At 36.9% G+C, this 8,352-nt stretch overlaps 2 pseudogenes; both read right to left on the reverse strand.

Moving 5' to 3' along the window:
* Positions 1–4: 4 nt before the first annotated feature.
* LOC134233664 (uncharacterized) lies at positions 5–4,645 on the reverse strand (annotated as a pseudogene).
* A 391-nt stretch (positions 4,646–5,036) lies between these two features.
* LOC134233673 (uncharacterized) lies at positions 5,037–6,134 on the reverse strand (annotated as a pseudogene).
* Between the last annotated feature and the right edge of the window lie 2,218 nt (positions 6,135–8,352).

Here is an 8,352-nt window from a genome sequence, read left to right on the forward strand (position 1 = left end):
CTTGGGTTTCAAAAACTTCATCCGTAGAGAACTTGGTGCACTTCCTCTAAAAGGTGGAATGTTTAACTTGCATTTCTTTTTCTCCAACAAATCCTTAATGGTAAAACCTTTATCAGCCATAACACTATCATTTTCATCTAACAATTCAATTAAACCTGAAGATATTGTGAGTTCTCTATCAGATGTTTTTGCAGGCCAACCTTCAGATACAAATGTTATAACTCCAGATGGACTAATACCAATCAAAAATTTGGCAGTGGTATGGTGCTTGTAATTTGAAAAAGTTAAACTTTGGGTGTCAAGACGAGATGATTTTTGTATAAAAATTTCTGTACAATCTATGATAACTCGAACTGAAGGATATCTGATTTTAAATGAAGATGGCATAGTTCTTTGAATAATATCTCGAGACGGGAAAGGGTTTAAACATTTCAATTCTTGCCACAGTAGACAGATCCATGTAGAAAAAATATTTTGAAAAAGTACCCTCTGAAATTTGAAATCGTTCAGCAATATCGCTGGTCAAGAGTCCAACCTTCAGTCTAATAAGAACTGCAAACATCTGATCGATGTAATCCAATGCCCCTGCTGATGCTCTCTTGCGGTCAGAAGAAATATCTGTGCTTGTCCCTAGCCAATACTTCATTTTCTCTGCCTTTGGTTTTAGAAAGCTAAAAGCATGCAAAAAATTTTGTCAGTACATGTACATGCAATTTCATAAAATTATGAACAAAAAGTTAAAAAACTGATAATAAACCCCATCGTCTCAAGCCACGGTCCGGAGTCCGCATATATAGCTCCTACCCGTGGCTGCTTGATCACAAAAAGAGTCATATTCTTGAATATTTACGCCTCTCTATTGTGATGTCATATTCAGTCAGTGGCCAATACTGTTTCCATCGCAAATGAAATCAACAAATGATGTCAACAGTATACAAGACATATTTCCTATACTGCGATTGGATATTGAAAGGTCGCAATAAAGTTCATCATCCGACTATGCTTTACTCGCATTGGTCAATATTTTAATGAGCTACGAAGAATTCTTTCCTCGTTCAACCAAGGCCAGAATGGGAGAGGATATCGTACATTTTGGCCGTGGTTTGTGACGATGAATAAATCTTTGCAGAAGTAATAGTAAATTTTATACATGTTATAAACATACCTGAATAGCCACATGAATACAGCAAATGTTGGAAGTCCAGTATAAAAGCGGGTCTTGGAATCATCATCTGTAATTTTCTGGAAACTCCATTTATGTTTCTTCACTTCTATTTGGAGGTCTTTCACCTGTTTCTTTAATGAGTCATTTTCTGCCATCAAAGGGTCAGTGTCACACTGCATACCTATGGTCAGTCATGAAAAACATGTTTAAAAGAAGTGTAAAAATGCCTTGTTAAATTATTGTTATATAAGGGCAAACATTAATGTAAATTTATCTCAGAAAAGTGTAATTCAAACAAATGGTAACTTGAAATTAATTTTATTAAAGTGTGGCGATATTATGGGCACGGCTGTTATTTAGTTTCAAATGCAAACAAACAATATGGGCAATGGGCAGCCAACAAGAGCATGCCCCAATCAAATGCACAAACAACATTCAACATCAAAGCAAATCATACATCAAGGTCATTACCAAAGGTCAAAGTTCATATAGTGGTAAGTCAAAGTTCATACAACATCAAAAGTTCAAAGTTCACAACATCAAAGTTCAAAGTTCACCATATATATATATATATATATATATATATATATATATATATATATATATATATATATAGAAAGCATTGACCCTGGGAGGTGCAGAGGTCAAAGCTTACAATATAATTACCAAAATGCCGCTTATACGCCACAAGTTCCCTGAGATGAGGATCAGAATGAAACTCATCCAGGGAACTCCGCCACCATGGTGGGGGTAGAGCGGCATATACGAACAGCCGTACCCAGGACCATTGTTAATTAGGAAAGCAGGATTGACTATGCGCTACGATAGCCTCAAGTCCCCCCTGGAGAGAGTTTAGAAAAATGTTATTCCCCAACGAGGACAAGTGTACCCCATCCTGTAAAAACAAAGCTGGATCAGGTTTAATGTCTGTATGGCGAATTATTGCGCCCCCAGATTGCAAGACAATTGCAGCTATACCAGAATTAACCCGTTTGCGTGCATTTTCCATAGATTTTAAATTTGCTGAATAGCGCCATTGGAGACGCGGAAGTATAAATGACCATATAATCCTACTGTTTTGAAAGTGATTCCTTAGAAATAAAACCAACTGCTTTGCAACCACCCATATTTTTCTGATCGATACATTGCCCAAGACATTCCCCCCACAATGTACAGCATAAGGATGAAATTAGGTACAGGGCCCACCTTTTCAAGAGTTCTAATCTTTTGTTTAGTTTTACTTAACTGGAGGCCACTATAACCCTGCCACCACAGGGAGATGTGTTTTCTTTCTAATGTCAAATTTGTACCACCTGGTCTTAATACAGCTTCCACAAAGGCGTGCTTGATTATTGATGAACCCACCAAACATAATGTCTGTATATCTAAAATTAGATTAAAACTTTGGTATGCGAATTTAGGATTTGTAAGAATCAGATTTCCAACGACCAGATCTCTGAATGTCATTAGTTGAAAATCCTTTTAACGCGAGATCAGTACTCGCGCCGATACGAAAAGAGTGAGATTTGTATCCTGAGATACCAGGCAAATTTAGGTGCTTTACTGCCTTACAAAGTACCCCCGTAAATTGATATCGTGTGAGTGGGGATAAATCGAAGTGTCGAAATAATGGACCTGAACCCTCTGGACGGATGCTGACGTATTTAGTAATGAGCTGATATGGACATGCTACACCACCCTGCTTATCTATTTGTAGTACTGTGCCTTTACCTAACTGGTCCGTTTTCGAATACTGGATAGTCAGTAAGAGAGATTGCGTTTCGTGATTAATGGACAAATTGTCGATTTGAATTGTGTTTTGTTGGTCACCTTCTCTTTTATTAACTGTTAATTCGCCAACTCTTAAAAATCCATGAAATGCCAGGGAGAATGCAGCCGAGAAAAGAGCTGTTTCAAAAGCATTGGTACATATTATGGGCAGAACTTGAATAATATTTAGCAAAATTGTTTTCGTTATTGGCAATCTAGTATCTACTTTATGTTTCAAACGTTTTATGCCCTGCAATAACTTTGTAACCAAGAACTCGGGGATTGGATCGTGAACACTCTGCAATTTACAATAAAATGAAATGGCAGACAAGTATGACCTCACAGTACCATATGCGAGGCCGGATGAAGATGAATGCAAAACGAATTGCACGACTGAGTTTAATGTAGGGGGCCATGGCGTGCAATCAATGAGTCTACATACTTTGTAATAAGCTGCCATTCCAGCCCGATGAGATTTATGTGTGTTTTCAGATACTGAGGCGTCTAAAAGTTTAGCAAACGCAGGCTGGAGATGATGTTGCGGAAAGATAGGGGTACTGGGCAAGGGTGTTTCCTGGCATGGGGAGCTGCTTGTCGGAATCTGGCCCACTGCTTACGAGAAATTGAATCAGCTACTACATTGTCTTTACTTGGTATGTAAACTGCACGAAACAGAATATTATAATTCATAGAAGCAAGGACAAATGGTCTAAGTAGTGTCATGACCCGCTCTGATTTGGAAGTGAGTTTATTTATTATAGCGACTACAGCTTGATTGTCTATATGGAGAATGATCTTTTTATTAGCGAGTTTGTTACCCCATAAATAGACGGCCAAGACCACCGGAACTAACTCTAAAAAGGTCATGTCTTTAAGTACGTCATTGGACGCCCAAGTCTCTGGCCAAGGGTAAAAACACCATTCCCCATTGAAATAAGCACCACATCCCAAGTAAGACGAACCGGAACTATCTGTGTAAAAATTAATGTTGTTGTCTGACGTCCACTCAATATCTAAAAAATACACAGTTCCATTAAATGATTCAAGAAAACTAATCCACATGTACAAGTCCTGTCGCATTGATTGAGTTATCCTTATGCGATAATGTAATTCTGAAACTCCTATTGTAGCATTATAAAGCCGACGCAGAAATGCCCTACCTGGTCTTATGGCTCTTGTAAAGAAATTCAGTTTACCTAAAACAGATTGTAATTGTTTGAGTGTTGTCTTGCGTTGAACAACAAGATGGTGTAAAATACCCTGTAGCTATAAGCATTTTGAATTGGGGATCTTAGCTAGCATATGATAAGTATCTATCTCAAAACCTAAAAATGTCATAACCATAGTAGGGCCTTCAGATTTGTCCTCGGCAATAGGAACACCTATATCATCGCAGACGTCTTGAAAATTCGACATAAGATCTTGACAAGAATGGGCATCCCTCCCAGCAAATATAAAATCATCTAGATAATGATCAATTGTTGATGCTTTAGAGCGCTGTACCGTAGCCCACTGCAAAATTGTAGAAAAATCCTCGAAAACCTTACACGAAATGGAGCACCCCATAGGTAAACATTTATCTATGAAATAATTACCCTGGAATTTAAAACCCAGGAGATCAAAATCGCCGGGAAATATTGGAAGAAGTCGAAATGCGGATTTTATGTCTCGCTTACCTATGAAAGCCCCCTTCCCTAATTTAGCAATCATCTGAATTACTGAATCAAAGGATGAACATTGTACAGCAGTTTCACAAGGATCTATGTATGAATTCACACTACTAAACTTCGGGAAAGAGAGGTGCGTTATTAGATGCCAGCCCAAATTATCCCCCTTCGGCACTAACCCAATTGGAGATAACCTAAGATTAGAAATTGGTATTTGCGTGAAAGGACCCTGTATCCTCCCCATTTCAATTTCTTTGTCGATTTTCTCTTTAAGTTCATTAGGATGATCGTCCGCGGATTTCAAATTATTACATTGAATTGGTAATCTAGGCCCATGATAATGAAGTTTAAACCCTTGAGAGAATCCTTGGATTAGGCGATTTGCTATGATTCTGTTAGGATAGTGGACGAGACATTTTTTAAGGGCGTGTACATTAATAGGCGTTGAACCTAGACGCCATAGATTGCGGGGTGCGGAATCTTGGTCTTGAGTAGGTGGGGCGCTGGGTGTTGCTGCTGGAATACCCCTTATAATTGGTATTTGCATTGGTTGAATACCCCTTAAAGTTGGTATTTGCATTGGTGGTTTGTGGACGAAAATTTGACTGTCCATAGAATTGACCACTTGAATTTTGTTGGCGAAATATTTGTGCGGACCCCGTGTTTGAGGCTTGTGTAATGCAATGTATCTGTGGATGGTTGCTACCACATCGAATACAGCTGTGTTTATACATGCAAGGGAATTTGTCACAAGATCCCTTGTAATTGAAATTGTAGCATTTATCATTATTGGTTTTGGGTGCATTTGTTACGTTATAAGCAGGCCCAGAATGCATATACATAAACCATAATTCCGAGTCAATTTCACCCCAGGAAGACACAGGATTTTGCTCTTAGCGCAGCCTAAACTGCGTATCATATTCTTTCCAAGATATAGCCCCCCTGCTACATGTAACACCCATTCTTACGGTCTGTATGTACTTAAGTAGGTCAAGAGTCTTGGCGGGATGTGCACTCAAGTACACACTTGCAAATATGAGCATAAGGTCAGTCCATTGCTCAATATTTTCTACCTTTTTGGGGTTGGCATCTTTATAAAGTATCTCACCCATACTATTCATAACTAATTTCTTTTCATCAGACCCTGATTTTGGTGTTACCAATGTGGCCAAATCAATATACTGCCCACTAATAATACGTTGTCTGACTGTGCTAGAAACATTCATACCAATCATATGTATTGATGGGACAGGAGCAGGGGTGGTGCCAACATCTGTTGGAGTTGAGACTGTTGCTCCAGAGGTGGTTGGTGCAAAGCATGGCCCTGCACTTCTTGTCAACATGGGTTGCGCTTTCGCCACAACAGAAGTTGATGGAGCCTGGGTCGGTGGTATTGGTACTGGACATCCTGCCGACGCCGTCGACGAGTACGTCTGGGAATTCACAGACACTGTAGCCTGACTACCACTTGGCTGCTGTGTGGCAGTCGCTGATGGTTGAGCCATTCTGCGCTTCTTAGCTCTCGGTGGCATCGTGTTCAGAAAAGAAAAGAAAATAATTATTTATTTTTATACATATATATTATTTTGTATATTTGTAAGAAAAGAAATCTTAATTAATTATCTCCTCATTCTCACATGGTTATTTCTTTTTATAAAGTTAGCCTAATTTTTTTTTTTTTTTTTTTTTATCTCCCCTTGGTATAGAAATCTGAAACGTGTCGGATCAATTTATAAAACAAAGAAAAATTAATTAAGCCAAGGCAATATGATATAAATCCTAACGATCAAGATAATTGACTTAATAATCATTATATCTTATCACATACTTACATCATATAATCTGTTTTAATGAAAACTTATATAGATACAAAGTGGTCGGCTAATACAAAATGGCCACAATAGACGCTAGAAAAAATTATCATTATAAAATCAAGGATCATCGGGAAATAATGAATAAATACTCCTAAATTGATTGCAGCAAACAACTACCAATTAGATAACAAAACCATCCATATGTATTATACCCATTAACTATTTTTCTAAATATCTAAATTTGCAAAAAAAAAATTATCCTTTAAAATTGCACCAACCTCATTCATATAGTCTGTGAATGAAAAGGGATTAACGGAAGTTGACTCAGGGGGAATAACTCAAATTGATTATAGGGATTATGGGCGGATCTATGGATTTTATAATATGGGAAATTAGCACTTTCTTCGATTAAAGCCTCCAATTCGAATAGAATTGGATGTGATAATATACTGTATACAGGGTTATTTTTCGCCCTGTGTTATTTTTGCCCTTTCACATTTGGAAAGAAGTTTGCCCGGGCATTTTAAAATTGCTCAGAAAGATTTTTTTAAGATATTATACTATTTTAATACTATAAACCTAATGTATATTAGTTTTGTGTATCTTTTTCCTTCTTTTGAATTTTTTTCCAACTAATATAGAGGAATGTGTCAAATAAGAATAATAGATGTCCTCAAAATAGAAAATTTATTTTATATTAAAACTTAGCTCTTTACCTTTCTCTTTGAAAGTCTTGATGTTAACATCATCTACAGGTAAATCTATGCAAGAGCTGTCTGTAAAAGGTGGGATATCTTCATTTGTTGTTCCTTGGTGACAATAGCTGTGAGAAAACAAGCTAAACCTGAGATGCTGCTGTAGAGTCTGTGTTTCTCTTTCCTCTTGCTCATTTTACTCCTGTTTAAAGGAAAGATTTATGAATTTGCAGTTGTTGGAAGAATAAAGACATATAATCATGGGAATATAAAAATATTTGATCAATGTGAATTACTATGTAAAATTTTCCCTAGGAGGTAGTGGGGTATTAATGCTTGTGGCCTAGTCATACTTTTGGAGTTAGACAAGAGTTGTGGAGTGTGTATATTAGCAAGGTCCAGGGATTTAACTACAAGCTTTAACAAATTTTAACTATCAGTAATAGTAATTTAAAAAAACATATTTGACAACATTAATTAGTGTTATTTCAAGTATACAACCTGTAAGAATTAGGTAAATAATATGGAGTCTGATAAATTTTAAATGTCTAAATATGTTTACTAGTATGTGGTTCTACATAATTATATTGTGCAAGATGCACTCACACTTTGACCCTTTATAATTGCAACAATATACTTAATTAAATGTACATGATTGTATAATTAAGTAAAACTAAAAGGAGAGATTTCAGAAAATAAAAAACACATTAGGTAAGGGATAAGATAATGAATTATGTACAATTAAATAGGGCAACAAAGAACCTTTAGACAGTATCCATACATCATAGTGAGCCCATTTAGCTCTAAACAAAGTACTCAATAATGAACATATTAAGTAAACTTATTCAGAAATTCACCTGAAGTAAATTTCTTTTGCTATGTCTGGCATTGCGGGCAGTCTCCGACTTCGACTTTGGCTTTATTTTATATTTAAATAAAGTTGGACGATAGTTCTCATCTGCAGGGTCGTCACTGTGCCATGATTCCACAAAATGTTCGGAACAAACCCTGCTGTACTCATTTGGAGACCAGTTATCTCTATTGATGGCCCTAATCCAAGCTGCTCTCTTCTTCCTGTCTTTAGGGAAGCGAAAAAAACTCACACCTTTCTCTTTGGTTTTACTTCCTTGTCTGTTAGAACATTTAAAAACGACGCATTGTATTACCATTGTTTACGTTGCTAATGTAAACTCTTGAATGCCGTCCGGAAACATTTATACGCATGCGCTAAAAACAGGACC

Source organism: Saccostrea cucullata, unplaced genomic scaffold, assembly GCF_032062105.1.
Source record: "Saccostrea cucullata isolate Sc308-1 unplaced genomic scaffold, CSIRO_AGI_Scuc_v1 ctg14164, whole genome shotgun sequence".
In the NCBI taxonomy this organism is placed as follows: domain Eukaryota; kingdom Metazoa; phylum Mollusca; class Bivalvia; order Ostreida; family Ostreidae; genus Saccostrea; species Saccostrea cuccullata.